Raw genomic sequence first — 15,083 nt, 5'->3', positions numbered from 1 at the left:
CCAATAGTATTCATCCCATCTTAGATTTGAAACATTCGAAACATAATACATATGCATGTTTGTGTTATATTTGACACATAAGGGATACACATGTTCGTTTGCAAAGATTTGAAATTAATAATCTCAGGTTGTAAGTGTTGTTGGAGGTAATTCATACTCTTCTTGATTTAGGACATAAGGAGGATTGAACTGATGACCTACCGCACTCGGACCGATAGTTCTACCACTGAGATAGGCATCTTAGATTTGAAATTTTGACACATAAGGCATATGCATGTTTGTGTGTAACATTTTGTAATTAATAATCTTCGGATGTAAGTGTTGTTAAAGCTAATACCTACTCTTCTTGTTTTAGGGCGCAACCAGAATTGAACTGATGACCTATCGGACTGCAGCCGATTGCTCTACCACTGAGCTATGCACCCTTCATGGATTTTTTTGTTTAACTCCAATATCCACCAAGATTCTTGGCAATAGTATTTGTACCATGTACGTGTGCAAAGATTTGAAATTAATAATCTTAGTTTCTGAGTGTTGTTGGAGTCCACCCTTGATGTATTTGAATCGGGCAAAAAGTAATCAAAACCCTCAGTAGACATAGAGTGGGCCAACGTCCGTTCGCACTCACCATTCGCTGAAATTCAGTGCCATATTTGACACATTTGGCATAGGCCTGATCTTGTGCAATAATTTGAAATTAATAAGCTCAACTTGTGCGTGTTTTAGGAGGTAATCTATACTCTTCTTGCTTTAGGGCACAATGAGAATTAAGTTGATTACGTATCGGACTGCAACCATTTGCTCCACCATTGAGCTATGCACCCATAATTGGCCCTTTTGTTTATGCCAATATCCAAGAATAATTCTTGCCGATAATATTCATATCATCTTAGATTTGAAACATTCGACACATAATACATATACATGTTTGTGTTATATTTGACACATAAGGGATACCCATGTTCATTTGCAAAGATTTGAAATTAATAACCTCGGGGTGTGAGTGTTGTTGGAGGTAATTTATAATCTTCTTGATTTAGGGCACAAGGAGGATTGAACTGATCACCTATCGCACTACGACCGATTGGTCTACCACCGAGCTATGCACTTATTATTCGTTTTTGTGTTTATTTCAATACCCTGTATTAAAGACGTCTTATCAATAGTATTCATATCATGTTTCTTATAACTAGTATTCATATCATCTTAGATTTCAAACATTCGACACATAAGGCATTTGCATGTTTGTGCCTACCATTTTGTAATTAATACTCTTACGATGTAAGTGTTGTTAATGGTAATACCTACTCTTCTTGTTTTAGGGCGCAACCAGGATTGAATTGATGACCTATCGGACTACAGCCGATTGCTCTACCACTAAGCTATGCATCCTTCATGGATTCTTTTGTTTAACTCTAATATCCAACAAGCTTCTTGGCAATAGTATTTGTATCATGTTCGTGTGCAAAGATATGAAATTAATAATCTTACTTTGTGAGTGTTGTTGTAGTCCACCCTTGATGTATTTGAATCAGGCCAAAAGTAATCAAAACCCTAAGTACACATATACTGAGGCAACGTGTGTTCGCGCTCTCCATTCACCGATATTAAGATCCATATTTGACACATCAGGGATACACATGTTCCTATGCAATTATTTGAAATTAATAAATTCAAGTTGTGAGTGTTGTTGGCCGTAATCTATATTTATTTAGCTTTAGGGCACAATGACGATTAAATTGATGACCCATCCGACTATAACTGATTGCTTCACCATTAAGCTATGTACCCATGATTTGTTGTTTAGTTTATTCCACTATCCAAGAATACTTCTTGGCGATAGTATTCATATCATCATAGATTTTAAACATTCAAAACATAATACATATTCATGTTTGTGTTATATATGACATATAAGCGATACGCATGTTCATTTGCAAAGATTTGAAATTAATAATCTCGGGCTCGTTTGCAAAGATTTGAAATTAATGATCTCCGGTTGTGAATGTTGTTGGAGGTAATTCATACTCATCTTGATTTAGGGCACAAGGAGGATTGAACTGATGACCTACCGTACTGGGACAGATAGTTCTACCACTAAGATAGGCATCTTAGATTTGAAACATTTCACACATAAGGCATATGCATGTTTGTGTGTAACATTTCTTCTTGTTTTAGGGCACAACCAGGATTGAACTGATGACCTATCGGACTGCAGCCGATTGCTCTACCCCTGAGCTATACCCTTCATGGATTCTTTTGTTTAACTCCAATATCCAACAAGATTCTTGGCAATAGTATTTGTATCAAACTGAGGCAACGTGCGTTCGCGCTCTCCATGCACCAAAATGAAGTGCCATATTTGACACATCAGGGATACGCATGTTGCTATGCAATTAATTGAAATAAATAAGCTCAAGTTGTGACTGTTGTTGGAGGTAATCTATATTCTTCTTGGTTGAGGGCACAATGAGGATTACGTTGATTACCTATCGGACTCTAACCGTTTGCTCCACCATTGAGCTATGTACCCATGATTGGCTCTTTGGTTTATTCCAACATCCAAGAGTACTTCTTGCCGATAATATTCATATCATCTTAGATTTGAAACATTCGACACATAATACATATGCATGTTTGTGTTATATTTGACACATAAGGGATACCCATGTTCGTTTGCAAATATTTGAAATTAATTATCTCAGCTTGTGAGTGTTGTTGAAGGTAATTTATACTCTTCTTGATTTAGGGCACAACGAGGATTGAACTGATGACCTACCGCACTAGGACCGATAGTTCTACCAATGAGATAGGCATCTTAGATTTGAAACATTTGACACATAAGGCATATGCATGTTTGTGTGTAACATTTTGTAATTAATATTTTTCGGAGGTAGGTGTTGTTAAAGCTATTTCCTACTCTTCATGTTTTAGGGCGCAACCAAGATTGAAATGATGACCTATCGGACTGCAGCCGATTGCTCTACCACTGAGCTATGCACCCTTCATGGATTCTTTTGTTTAATTCCAATATCCAACAAGATTCATGGCAATAGTATTTGTGTCATGTACGTGTGCAAAGATTTGAAATTAATAATCCTAGTTTCTGAGTGTTGTTGGAGTCCACCCTTGATGTATTCGAATCGGGCCAAAAGTAATCAAAACCCTCAGTAGACATAGAATGGGCCAACGTGCGTTCGCACTCACCATTCACTGAAATTCAGTGCCATATTTCACACACTTGGGATACGCATGTTCTTGTGCAATCATTTGAAATTAATAAGCTAAACATGAGAGTGTTGTAGAAGGTAATCTATACTCTTCTTGCTTTAGGGCACAATGAGGATTAAGTTGATTACGTATCGGACTGCAACCATTTGCTCCACCATTGAGCTATGCACCCATGATTGGCTCTTTTGTTTATTCCAATATCCAAGAATACTTCTTGCCGAAAATATTCAAATCATCTTAGATTTGAAACATTCGACACATAATACATATGCATGTTTGTGTTATATTTGACACATAAGGGATACCCATGTTCATTTGCAAAGATTTGAAATTAATAATCTCGGGCTCTAAGTGTGGTGGGAGGTAATTTATACTCTTCTTGATTTAGGGCACAACGAGGATGGAACTGATCACCTATCGCATTACGACCGATTGTTCTACCACGGAGCTATGCACTTATTATTCGTTTTTGTTTATTCCAATACCTTGCATTAAAGACGTCTTATCAATAGTATTCATATCATGTTTCATACGGCTAGTATTCATAGCATCTTAGATTTGAAACATTCGACACATAATGCATTTGCATGTTTTAGGGCTCAACCAAGATTGAACTGATGACCTATCGGATTGCAGCCGATTGCTCTACCACTGAGCTATGCACCCTTCATGGATTCTTTTGTTTAACTCCAATATCCACCAAAATTCTTGGCAATAGTATTTGTATCATGTACGTGTGCAAAGATTTGAAATTAATAATATTCGTTTCTGAGTGTTATTGGAGTTCACCCTTCATGTATTTGAATCGGGCCAAAAGTAATCAAAACGCTCAGTAGACCTAGAGTGGGCCAACGTGCGTTCGCACTCACCATTCGCTGAAATTCAGTGCCATATTTGACACACTTCGGATACGAATGTTCCTGTGCATTAATTTGAAATTAATAAGCTTAACTTGTCAGTTTTGTAGCAGGTAATCTATACCCTTCCTTATTTAGGGCACAATGAGGACTAAGTTTATTACCTATCGGACTGCAACCGTTTGCTCCACCGTTGAGCTATGCACCCATGATTGGCCATTTTGTTTATTCCAATATACAAGAATACTTCTTGCCGATAATATTCATATCATCCTAGATTTGAAACATTCGACACATAATACATATGCATGTTTGTGTTATATTTGACACATAAGGATACCCATGTTCATTTGCAAAGATTTGAAATTAATTATCTTGGGCTGTGAGTGTTATTGGAGGTAATTTATACTCTTCTTGCTTGAGGGCACAAGGAGGATTGAACTGATCACCTATCGCACTACGACCGATTGTTCTACCACCAAGCTATGCAGTTATTATTCGTTCTTGGGTTTATTCCAATACCCTGTTCTAAAGACGTCTTATCAATAGTATTTATATCATCTTAGAATGTTTCTTACAGTTGTTATCAATAGTATTCATATCATTTTAGAATGTTTCTTACAACTAGTATTCAGATAATCTTAGATTTGAAACATTCGACACATAAGGCATATGCATGTTTGTGGCTACCATTTTGTAATTAATATTCTTAGGATGTAAGTGTTGTTAATGGTAATACCTACTCTTCTTGTTTTAGGGCGCAACCAGGATTGAACTGATGACCTATCGGACTGCAGCTGATTGCTCTACCACTGAGCTATGCACCCTTCATGGATTTCGGAAGTGGAGGCATCCCATCGTCGTATGAGATGACAGGTTGGGTTTAGTCTGTGGTGATCGAAATATACGATCGAGTCACGCATCGCAATACACTGGGCTTTCTGATTCCTTGAGAGGCTTAGCAAGTAGATTTGCTATGTAACTGGAAAAAAAATTTGATGTACATGACAGCATCAGAAAACCTTTTTCTAATGAAACCCCCCAAAAACAAGATATTGATCTAATTGTTTAACTCTAATATCCAACAAGATTCTTCGCAATAGTATTTGTATCATGTTCGTGTGCAAAGATTTGAAGTTAATAATCTTACTTTGTGAGTGTTGTTGCAGTCCACCCTTGATGTATTTGAATCGGGCCAAAAGTAATCAAAACCCTAAGTACACATAGACTGAGGCAACGTGCGTTCGCGCTCTCCATGCACCGAAATGAAGTGCCATATTTGACACATCAAGGATACGAATGTTCCTATGCAATTATTTGAAATGAATTAGCTCAAATTGTAAGTGTTGTTGGAGGTAGTATATATTCTTCTTGCTTGAGGGCACAATGAGGATTAAGTTTATTACCTATCGGACTCCAACCGTTTGCTCCACCATTGAGCTATGTACCCATGATTGGCTCTTTGGTTTATTCCAATATGCAAGAATACTTCTTGCCGATAATATTCATATCATCTTAGATTTGAAACATTCGACACATAATACATATGCATGTTTGTGTTATATTTGACACATAAGGGATACCCATGTTCGTTTGCAAATATTTGAAATTAATTATCTCGGGCTGTGAGTGTTGTTGAAGGTAATTTATACTCCTCTTGATTTAGGGCACAAGGAGGATTGAACTGATCACCTATCACACTACGACCGATTGTTCTACCACCGATTTAGGGCACAAGGAGGATTGAACTGATCACCTATCGCACTACGACCGATTGGTCTACCACCGAGCTATGCACTTATTATTCGTTCTTATGTTTATTCCAATACCCTGTATTAAAGACTTGTTATCAATAGTATTCATATCATCTTAGAATGTTTCTTACATGTCTTATAAATAGTATTCATGTCATTTTAGAATGTTTCTTACAGCTAGTATTCAGATAATCTTAGATTTGAAACATTCGACACATAAGTCATATGCATGTTTGTGTCTACCATTTTGTAATTAATATTCTCAGGATGTAAGTGTTGCTAATGGGAATACCTACTCTTCTTGTTTTTGGGCGTAACCAGGATTGAACTGATGACCTATCGGACTGCAGCCGATTGCTCTACTACTGAGCTATGCACCCTTCATGGATTCTTTTGTTCAAAGTCTTTAAATTTTATTATCAAAAAGATTACATATGCTGACAGGTTCGGTCGATCCAAAAAAATTATTAATAGATTTAAGATATCATTTGCTCTCAACTTGGACAACAGCTGTTTGTATGCATCTTTTAGGTTATATAATGGTAATTCTTCTTAGACCAGAAGGCAACAAACAAGTTTATAGCTGGTGACAGTAATCAATTATTCTATCTATTGGGAATAAGTGGTATAACTAGTATGATTCTATGACTGGTGAGTGTAAAAAAGCATATCACGGTTGGGTCAGGGATTGGGGTGAAGTCGTACCATGGTAGTCGTAGGGGAACCTGCGGCTAGAGGGAATCTCAAAGGGAAGCGCCAGCGTCCTTTCGTTAACTGTACTGACTTGATGAAGTTAATTCCAAGTTGGGTAAATGCCGGCCCGGCCGGATGAAGCGCTATGCGTGAGGAGGAAGCGCTTCTTCATGAAGCCTCTAATATCCAACAAGATTCTTGGCAATAGTATTTGTATAATGTTCGTGTGCAAAGATTTGAAATTAATAATCTTTCTTTGTGAGTATTGTTGCAATCCACCCTTGATGTATTAGAATCGGGCCAAAAGTAATCAAACCCCTAAGTACACATAGACTGAGGCAACGTGTGTTTGCGCTCTCCATTTACCGAAATTAAGTGCCATATTTGACACATCACGGATACCCATGTTCCTATGCAATTATTTGAAATCAATAAGCTCAAGTTGTGAGTGTTGTTGGAGGTAATCTATATTCTTCTTGCTTTAGGGCACAATGAGGATTAAATTGATGACCTATTCGACTACAACCGATTGCTTCACCATTAAGCTATGTACCCATGATTGGTTGTTTAGTTTATTCCATTATCCAAGAATACTTCTTGGCGATAGTATTCATATCATCATAGATTCGAAACATAACACATATGCATGGTTGTGTTATATTTGACAGATAAGGGATACGCATTTTCGTTTGCAAAGATTTGAAATTAATAATCTCGGGCTGGGAGTGTTGTTGGAGGTAATTTATACTCTTCTTGATTTACGGCACAACGAGGATTGAACTGATGACCTACCGCACTAGGACCGATAGTTCTACCAATGAGATAGGCATCTTAGATTTGAAACATTCGACACATAAGGCATTTGCATGTTTGTGCCTACCATTTTGTAATTAATACTCTTACGATGTAAGTGTTGTTAATGCTAATACCTACTCTTCTTGTTTTAGGGCACAACCAGGATTGAACTGATGACCTATCGGACTGCAGCCGATTGCTCTACCACTGAGCTATGCACCCTTCATGGATTCTTTTGTTTCACTACAATATCCAACAAGATTCTTGGCAATAGTATTTGTATCATGTACGTGTGCAAATATTTGAAATTAATAATCTTAGTTTCTGAGTGTTATTGCAGTCCACCCTTGATGTATTTGAATTGGGCCAAAAGTAATCAAAACCCTAAGTACACATAGAGTGGACCAACGTGCGTTCGTACTCAGCATTCGCTGAAATTTAGTGCCATATTTGACACACTTGGGATACGCATGTTCCTGTGGAATCATTTGAAATTAATAAGCTAAACTGGTAAGTGTTGTAAAAAGTAGTCTACAGTCTTCTTGCTTTACGGCACAATGAGGATTAAGTTGATTACCTATCGGACTGCAACCGTTTGGTCCACCATTGAGCTCTGCACCAATGATTGGCTCTTTTGTTTATTCCAATATCCAAGAATACTTCTTGCCGAAAATATTCAAATCATCTTAGATTTGAAACATTCGAAACATAATACATATGCATGTTTGTGTTATATTTGACACATAAGGGATACCCATGTTCGTTTGCAAAGATTTGAAATTAATAATCTCGGGCTCTAAGTGTGGTGGGAGGTAATTTATACTCTTCTTGATTTAGGGCACAAGCAGGATTGAACTGATCACCTATCGCATTACGACCGATTGTTCTACCACCGAGCTATGCACTTATTATTCGTTTTTGTGTTTATTCCCATACCCTGTATTAAAGACGTCTTATCAATAGTATTCATATCATGTTTCATACCGCTAGTATTCATATCATCTTAGATTTGAAACATTCGACACATAAGGCATATGCATGTTTGTGCCTACCATTTTGTAATTAATATTCGTACGATGTAAGTGTTGTTAATGGTAATACCTACTCTTCCGGTTTTAGGGCGCAACCAGGATTGAACTGATGACCTATCGGACTGCAGCCGAATGCTCTACCACTGAGCTATGCACCCTTCTTGGATTTTTTTGTTCAACTCTAATATCCAACAAGACTCCTAGCAATAGTATTTGTATCATGTTTGTGTGCAAATATTTGAAATTAATCATCGTACTTTGTGAGTGTTGTTGCACTCCACCCTTGATGTATTTGAATCGGGCCAAAAGTAATCAAAGCCCTAAGTACACATAGACTGAGGCAACGTGCGTTCGCGCTCTCCATTTACCGAAATTAAGTGCCATATTTGACACATCACGGATACGCATGTTCCTATGCAATTATTTGAAATGAATAAGCTAAAGTCGTGATCAACTATTACTCTTCTTGATTAATAATCTTGGACAGATAAGGGATACGCATGTTCGTTGCAAAGATTTGAAATTAATAATCTCAGGCTGGGACTGTTCTTGGAGGTCATTTATACTCTTCTTGATTTAGGGCACAAGGAAGATTGAAGTGATCACCTATCGTACTATGACCGATTCTTCTACCACTGAGATAGGCATCTTAGATTTGAAACATTTGACACATAAGGCATATGCATGTTTGTGTGTAACATTTTGTAATTAATAATCTTCGGATGTAAGTGTTTTTCAAGCTAATACCTAATCTTCTTGTTTTAGAGCGCAACCAAGATTGAACTAATGATCTTTGGGATTGCAGCCGATTGCTCTTCCACTGAGCTATGCACCCTTCATGGATTGTTTTGTTTAATTCCAATATCCAACAAGATTCATGGCAATAGTATTTGTATCATGTACGTGTGCAAAGATTTGAAATTAATAATCCTAGTTTCTGAGTGTTGTAGGAGTCCACCCTTGATGTATTTGAATCGGGCCAAAAGTAATCAAAACCCTCAATAGACATATAGTGGGCCAACGTGCGTTCGCACTCACCATTCGCTGAAATTCAGTGCCATATTTGACACACTTGGGATACGCATGTTCCTGTGCAATAATTTGAAATTAATAAGCTCAGCTTGAGAGTGTTGTAGAAGGTAATATATACTCTTCTTGCTTTAGGGCACAACCAGGATTGAACTGATGACCTATCGGACTGCAGCCGATTGCTCTACCACTGAGCTATGCACTCTTCATGGATTCTTTTGTTCAACTCCAACATCCAATAAGATTCTTGGCAATAGTTTTTGTATCATGTTCGTATGCAAAGATTTGAAATTAATAATCTTACTTTGTGAGTGTTGTTGCTGTCCACCCTTGATGTATTTTAATCGGGCCAAAAGTATTCAAAACCCTAAGTACACAGACTGAGGCAACGTGCGTTCGCGCTCTCCATGCACCAAAATGAAGTGCCATATTTGACACATCGGGGATACGCATGTTGCTATGCAATTAATTGAAATAAATAAGCTCAAGTTGTGAGTATTGTTGGAGGTAATCTATATTCATCTTGCTTGAGGGCACAATGAGGATTACGTTGATTACCTATCGAACTCTAACCGTTTGCTCCACCATTGAGCTATGTACCCATGATTGGCTCTTTGGTATATTCCAACATCCAAGAGTACTTCATGCCGATAATATTCATATCATCTTAGATTTGAAACATTCGAAACATAATACATATGCATATTTGTGTTATATTTGATACATAAGGGATATCCATGTTCGTTTGCAAATATTTGAAATTAATTATCTCAGCTTGTGAGTGTTTTTGAAAGTAATTTATACTCTTCTTGATTTAGGGCACAACGAGGATTGAACTGATGACCTACCGCACTAAGACCGATAGTTCTACCAATGAGATAGGCATCTTAGATTTGAAACATTTGACACATAAGGCAAATGCATGTTTGTGTGTAACATTTTGTAAATAATATTCTTCGGAGGTAAGTGTTGTTAAAGCTATTTCCTACTCTTCATGTTTTAGGGCGCAACCCAGATTGAACTGATGACCAATCGGACTGCAGCCGATTACTCTACCACTGAGCTATGCACCCTTCATGGATTCTTTTGTTTAATTCCAATATCCAACAAGATTCATGGCAATAGTATTTGTGTCATGTACGTGTGCAAAGATTTGAAATTAATAATCCTAGTTTCTGAGTGTTGTTGGAGTCCACCCTTGATGTATTTGAATCGGGCCAAAAGTAATCAAAACCCTCCGTAGACATAGAGTGGGCCAACGTGCATTCGCACTCACCATTCGCTGAAATTCAGTGCCATATTTGACACACTTGGGATATGCATGTTCCTGTGCAATCATCTGAAATTAATAAGCTCAACGTGAGAGTGTTGTAGAAGGTAATATATACTCTTCTTGCTTTAGGGCACAATGAGGATTAAGTTGATTACGTATCGGACTGCAACCATTTGCTCCACCATTGAGCAATCCACCCATGATTGGCTCTTTTGTTTATTCCAATATCCAAGAATACTTCTTGCCGAAAATATTCAAATCATCTTAGATTTGAAACAATAGACACATCATACATATGCATGTTTGTGTCATATTGGCCACATAAGGGATACCCATGTTCGTTTCAAATATTTGAAATTAATTATCTCGGGTTGTGAGTGTTCTTGGAGGTAATTTATACTCTTCTTGATTTAGGGCACAAGGAGGATTGAACTGATCACCTATCGCACTACGACCGAATGTTCTACCACCAAGCTATGTAGTTATTATTCGTTCTTGGGTTTATTCCAATACCCTGTTCTAAAGACGTCTTATCAATAGTATTTATATCATCTTAAAATGTTTCTTACAGGTTTTATCAATAGTATTCATATCATTTTAGAATGTTTCTTACAGCTAGTATTCAGATAATCTTAGATTTGAAACATTCGACACATAAGGCATATGCATGTTTGTGGCTACCATTTTATAATTAATATTCTTAGGATGTAAGTGTTGTTAATGGTAATACCTACTCTTCTTGTTTTAGTGCGCAACCAGGATTGAACTGATGACCTATCGGACTGCAGCCGATTGCTCTACCACTGAGCTATGCACCCTTCATGGATTTTGCAAGTGGAGGCATCCCATCGTCGTATGAGATGACAGGTTGGGTTTAGTCTGTGGTGATCGAAATATACGGTCGAGTCACGCATCGCAATACACTAGGCTTTCTGATTGCTTGAAAGGCTTAGCAAGTAGATTTGCTATGTAACTGGAAAAAAAATTTGATGTACATGACAGCATCAAAAAACCTTTTTTTAATGAAACCCCCCAAAAACAAGATATTGATCTAATTGTTTAACTCTAATATCCAACAAGATTCTTGGCAATAGTATTTGTATCATGTTCGTGTGCAAAGATTTGAAATTAATAATCTTACTTTGTGAGTGTTGTTGTTGTCCACCCTTGATGTATTTGAATCGGGCCAAAAGTAATCAAAACCCTAAGTACACATAGACTAAGGCAACGTGCGTTCGCGCTCTCCATGCACCGAAATGAAGTGCCATATTTGACACATCAGGGATACGCATGTTCCTATGCAATTATTTGAAATGAATTAGCTCAAGTTGTAAGTGTTGTTGGAGGTAATATATATTCTTCTTACTTGAGGGCACAATGAGGATTAAGTTTATTACCTATCGGACTGCAACCGTTTGCTCCACCGTTGAGCTATGCACCCATGATTGACCATTTTGTTTATTCCAATATACAAGAATACTTCTTACAGATAATATTCATATCATCCAAGATTTGAAACATTCCACACATAATACATATGCATGTTTGTGTTATATTTGACACATAAGGGATACCCATGTTCGTTTGCAAATATTTGAGATTAATTATCTCGGGTTGTGAGTGTTGTTGAAGGTAATTTATACTCTTCTTGATTTAGGGCACAATGAGGATTGAACTGATCACCTATCGTACTACGACCGATTGTTCTACCACCGAGCTATGCACTTATTATTCGTTCTTGTGTTTATTTCAATACCCTATATTAAAGACGTCTTATCAATAGTATTCACAACATCTTCGAATGTTTCTAACAGGTCTTATCAATAGTATTTATATCATCTTTGAATGTTTCTTACAGCTAGTATTCAGATAATCTTAGATTTGAAACATTCGACACATAAGGCATATGCAGATTTGTGGCTACCATTTTGTAATTAATATTCTTAGGATGTAAATGTTGTTAATGGGAATACCTACTCTTCTTGTTCTAGGGCTCAACCAGGATTGAACTGATGACCTATCGGACTGCAGCCGAATTCTCTACCACTGAGCTATGCACCCTTCATGGATTCTTTTGTTTAACTCTAATATCCAACAAGATTCTTGGCAATAGTATTTGTATCATGTTCGTGTGCAAAGATTTGAAATTAATAATCTTTCTTTGTGAGTGTTGTTGCAATACACCGTTGATGTATTTGAATCGGGCCAAAAGTAATCAAAACCCTAAGTACACATAGACTGAGGCAACGTGCCTTCGCGCTCTCCATGACCGAAATCAAGTGCCATATTTGACACATTACGGATACGCATGTTCCTATGCAATTATTTAAAATGAATAAGCTCAAGTTGTGAGTGTTGTTGGAGGTAATCTATATTCTACTTGCTTGAGGGCACAATGAGGATTAAATTGATGACCTATCCGACTACAACCGATTGCTTCACCATTAAGCTATACACCCATGATTGGTTCTTTAGTTTATTCCAATATTCAAGAATACTTCTTGGCGAGAGTATTCATATCATCATAGATTCGAAACATAATCCATATGCATGTTTGTGTTATATTTGACATATAAGGGATACGCATGTTCGTTTGCAAATATTTGAAATTAATAATCTCGGGCTGGGAGTGTTGTTGGAGGTAATTAATACTCTTCTTGATTTAGGGCACAAGGAGGATTGAACTAATGACCTACCGCACTGGGACCGATAGTTCTACCACTGAGATAGGCATCTTAGATTTGAAGTATGTGACACATAAGCAGATGCATGTTTGTGTGTAACATTGTGTAATTAATATTCTTCGGATGTAAGTGTTGTTAAAGCTAATACCTACTCTTCTTGTTTTAGGGCGCAACCAGGATTGAACTGATGACCTACCGCACTAGGACCGATAGTTCTACCAATGAGATAGGCATCTTAGATTTGAAGTATGTGACACATAAGGCATATGCATGTATGTGTGTAACATTTTGTAATTAATATTCTTCGGATGTAAGTGTTGTTAATGCTAATATCTACTCTTCTTGTTTTAGGGCACAACCAGGATTGAACTGATGACCTATCGGACTGCAGCCGATTGCTCTACCACTGAGCTATGCACCCTTCATGGATTCTTTTGTTTCACTCCAATATCCAACAAGATTCTTGGCAATAGTATTTGTATCATGTACGTGTGCAAATATTTGAAATTAATAATCTTAGTTTCTGAGTGTTATTGGAGTCCACCCTTGATGTATTTGAATCGGGCCAAAAGTAATCAAAACCCTAAGTACACATAGAGTGGACCAATGTGTGTTCGCACTCACCATTCGTTGAAATTCAGTGCCATATTTGACACACTTGGGATACGAAAGTTCCTGTGAAATAATTTGAAATTAATAAGCTCAACTTGTGAGTGTTGTAGGAAGTAATCTACAATCTTCTTGCTTTAGGGCACAATGAGGATTAAGTTGATTACCTATCGGACTGCAACCGTTTGTTCCACCATTGAGCTCTGCACCGATGATTGGCTCTTTTGTTTATTCCAATATCCAAGAATACTTCTTGCCGATAATATGCATATCATCTTAGATTTGAAACATTCGACACATAATACATATGCATGTTTGTGTTATATTTGACACATAAGGGATACCCATGTTAGTTTCAAATATTTGAAATTAATTATCTCGGGTTGTGAGTGTTCTTGGAGGTAATTTATAATCTTCTTGATTTAGGGCACAAGGAGGATTGAACTGATCACCTATCGCACTACGACCGATTGTTCTACCACCGAGCTATGCACTTATTATTCGTTCTTGGGTTTATTCCAATACCCTGTATTAAAGACGTCTTATCAATAGTATTCATATCATGTTTCTTACAGCTAGTATTCATATCATCTTAGATTTGTAACATTCGACACATAAGGCATTTGCATGTTTGTGCCTACCATTTTGTAATTAATATTCTTACGATGTAAGTGTTGTTAATGGTAATACCTACTCTTCCGGTTTTAGGGCGCAACCAGGATTGAACTGATGACGTATCGGACTGCAGCCGATTGCTCTACCACTGAGCTATGCACCCTTCATGGATTCTTTTGTTCAACTCTAATATCCAACAAGATTCCTAGCAATAGTATTTGTATCATGTTTGTGTGCAAATATTTGAAATTAATCATCGTACTTTGTGAGTGTTGTTGCACTCCACCCTTGATGTATTTGAATCGGGCCAAAAGTAATCAAAGCCCTAAGTACACATAGAGTGAGGCAACGTGCCTTCACGCTCTCCATTTACCGAAATTAAGTGCCATATTTGACACATCACGGATACGCATGTTCCTATGCAATTATTTGAAATGAATAAGCTAAAGTTGTGATCACCTATTACTCTTCTTGATTAATAATCTTGGACAGATAAGGGATACGCATGTTCG

General features: G+C 37.3%; 11 non-coding genes across 11 annotated transcripts; all 11 read right to left on the bottom strand.

Annotated features, from left to right (window-relative positions):
* Positions 1 to 353: 353 nt before the first annotated feature.
* TRNAC-GCA (transfer RNA cysteine (anticodon GCA)) lies at positions 354 to 425 on the bottom strand. The gene has a single exon. It is a non-coding gene; the product is annotated as a tRNA-Cys (tRNA).
* A 2,507-nt stretch (positions 426 to 2,932) lies between these two features.
* TRNAC-GCA (transfer RNA cysteine (anticodon GCA)) lies at positions 2,933 to 3,004 on the bottom strand. The gene has a single exon. It is a non-coding gene; the product is annotated as a tRNA-Cys (tRNA).
* An 821-nt stretch (positions 3,005 to 3,825) lies between these two features.
* On the bottom strand, positions 3,826 to 3,897 carry TRNAC-GCA (transfer RNA cysteine (anticodon GCA)). Its single transcript has one exon. It is a non-coding gene; the product is annotated as a tRNA-Cys (tRNA).
* A 946-nt stretch (positions 3,898 to 4,843) lies between these two features.
* TRNAC-GCA (transfer RNA cysteine (anticodon GCA)) lies at positions 4,844 to 4,915 on the bottom strand. The gene has a single exon. It is a non-coding gene; the product is annotated as a tRNA-Cys (tRNA).
* A 1,235-nt stretch (positions 4,916 to 6,150) lies between these two features.
* Positions 6,151 to 6,222, bottom strand: TRNAC-GCA (transfer RNA cysteine (anticodon GCA)). Its single transcript has one exon. It is a non-coding gene; the product is annotated as a tRNA-Cys (tRNA).
* A 1,258-nt stretch (positions 6,223 to 7,480) lies between these two features.
* TRNAC-GCA (transfer RNA cysteine (anticodon GCA)) lies at positions 7,481 to 7,552 on the bottom strand. The gene has a single exon. It is a non-coding gene; the product is annotated as a tRNA-Cys (tRNA).
* Positions 7,553 to 8,447: 895 nt separating this feature from the next.
* Positions 8,448 to 8,519, bottom strand: TRNAC-GCA (transfer RNA cysteine (anticodon GCA)). Its single transcript has one exon. It is a non-coding gene; the product is annotated as a tRNA-Cys (tRNA).
* A 1,004-nt stretch (positions 8,520 to 9,523) lies between these two features.
* Positions 9,524 to 9,595, bottom strand: TRNAC-GCA (transfer RNA cysteine (anticodon GCA)). Its single transcript has one exon. It is a non-coding gene; the product is annotated as a tRNA-Cys (tRNA).
* A 1,814-nt stretch (positions 9,596 to 11,409) lies between these two features.
* TRNAC-GCA (transfer RNA cysteine (anticodon GCA)) lies at positions 11,410 to 11,481 on the bottom strand. Its single transcript has one exon. It is a non-coding gene; the product is annotated as a tRNA-Cys (tRNA).
* Positions 11,482 to 13,696: 2,215 nt separating this feature from the next.
* Positions 13,697 to 13,768, bottom strand: TRNAC-GCA (transfer RNA cysteine (anticodon GCA)). The gene has a single exon. It is a non-coding gene; the product is annotated as a tRNA-Cys (tRNA).
* An 894-nt stretch (positions 13,769 to 14,662) lies between these two features.
* Positions 14,663 to 14,734, bottom strand: TRNAC-GCA (transfer RNA cysteine (anticodon GCA)). The gene has a single exon. It is a non-coding gene; the product is annotated as a tRNA-Cys (tRNA).
* Between the last annotated feature and the right edge of the window lie 349 nt (positions 14,735 to 15,083).

Source organism: Azolla caroliniana, unplaced genomic scaffold (genome assembly GCF_043228905.1).
Source record: "Azolla caroliniana isolate FFs.n. ecotype wild unplaced genomic scaffold, voAzoCaro1.0.p SCAF_11, whole genome shotgun sequence".
Lineage (NCBI taxonomy): Eukaryota > Viridiplantae > Streptophyta > Polypodiopsida > Salviniales > Salviniaceae > Azolla > Azolla caroliniana.
The sequence above is the reverse complement of the archived record's forward strand: the minus strand, read 5'-3'. Positions and strand labels throughout refer to the sequence as shown.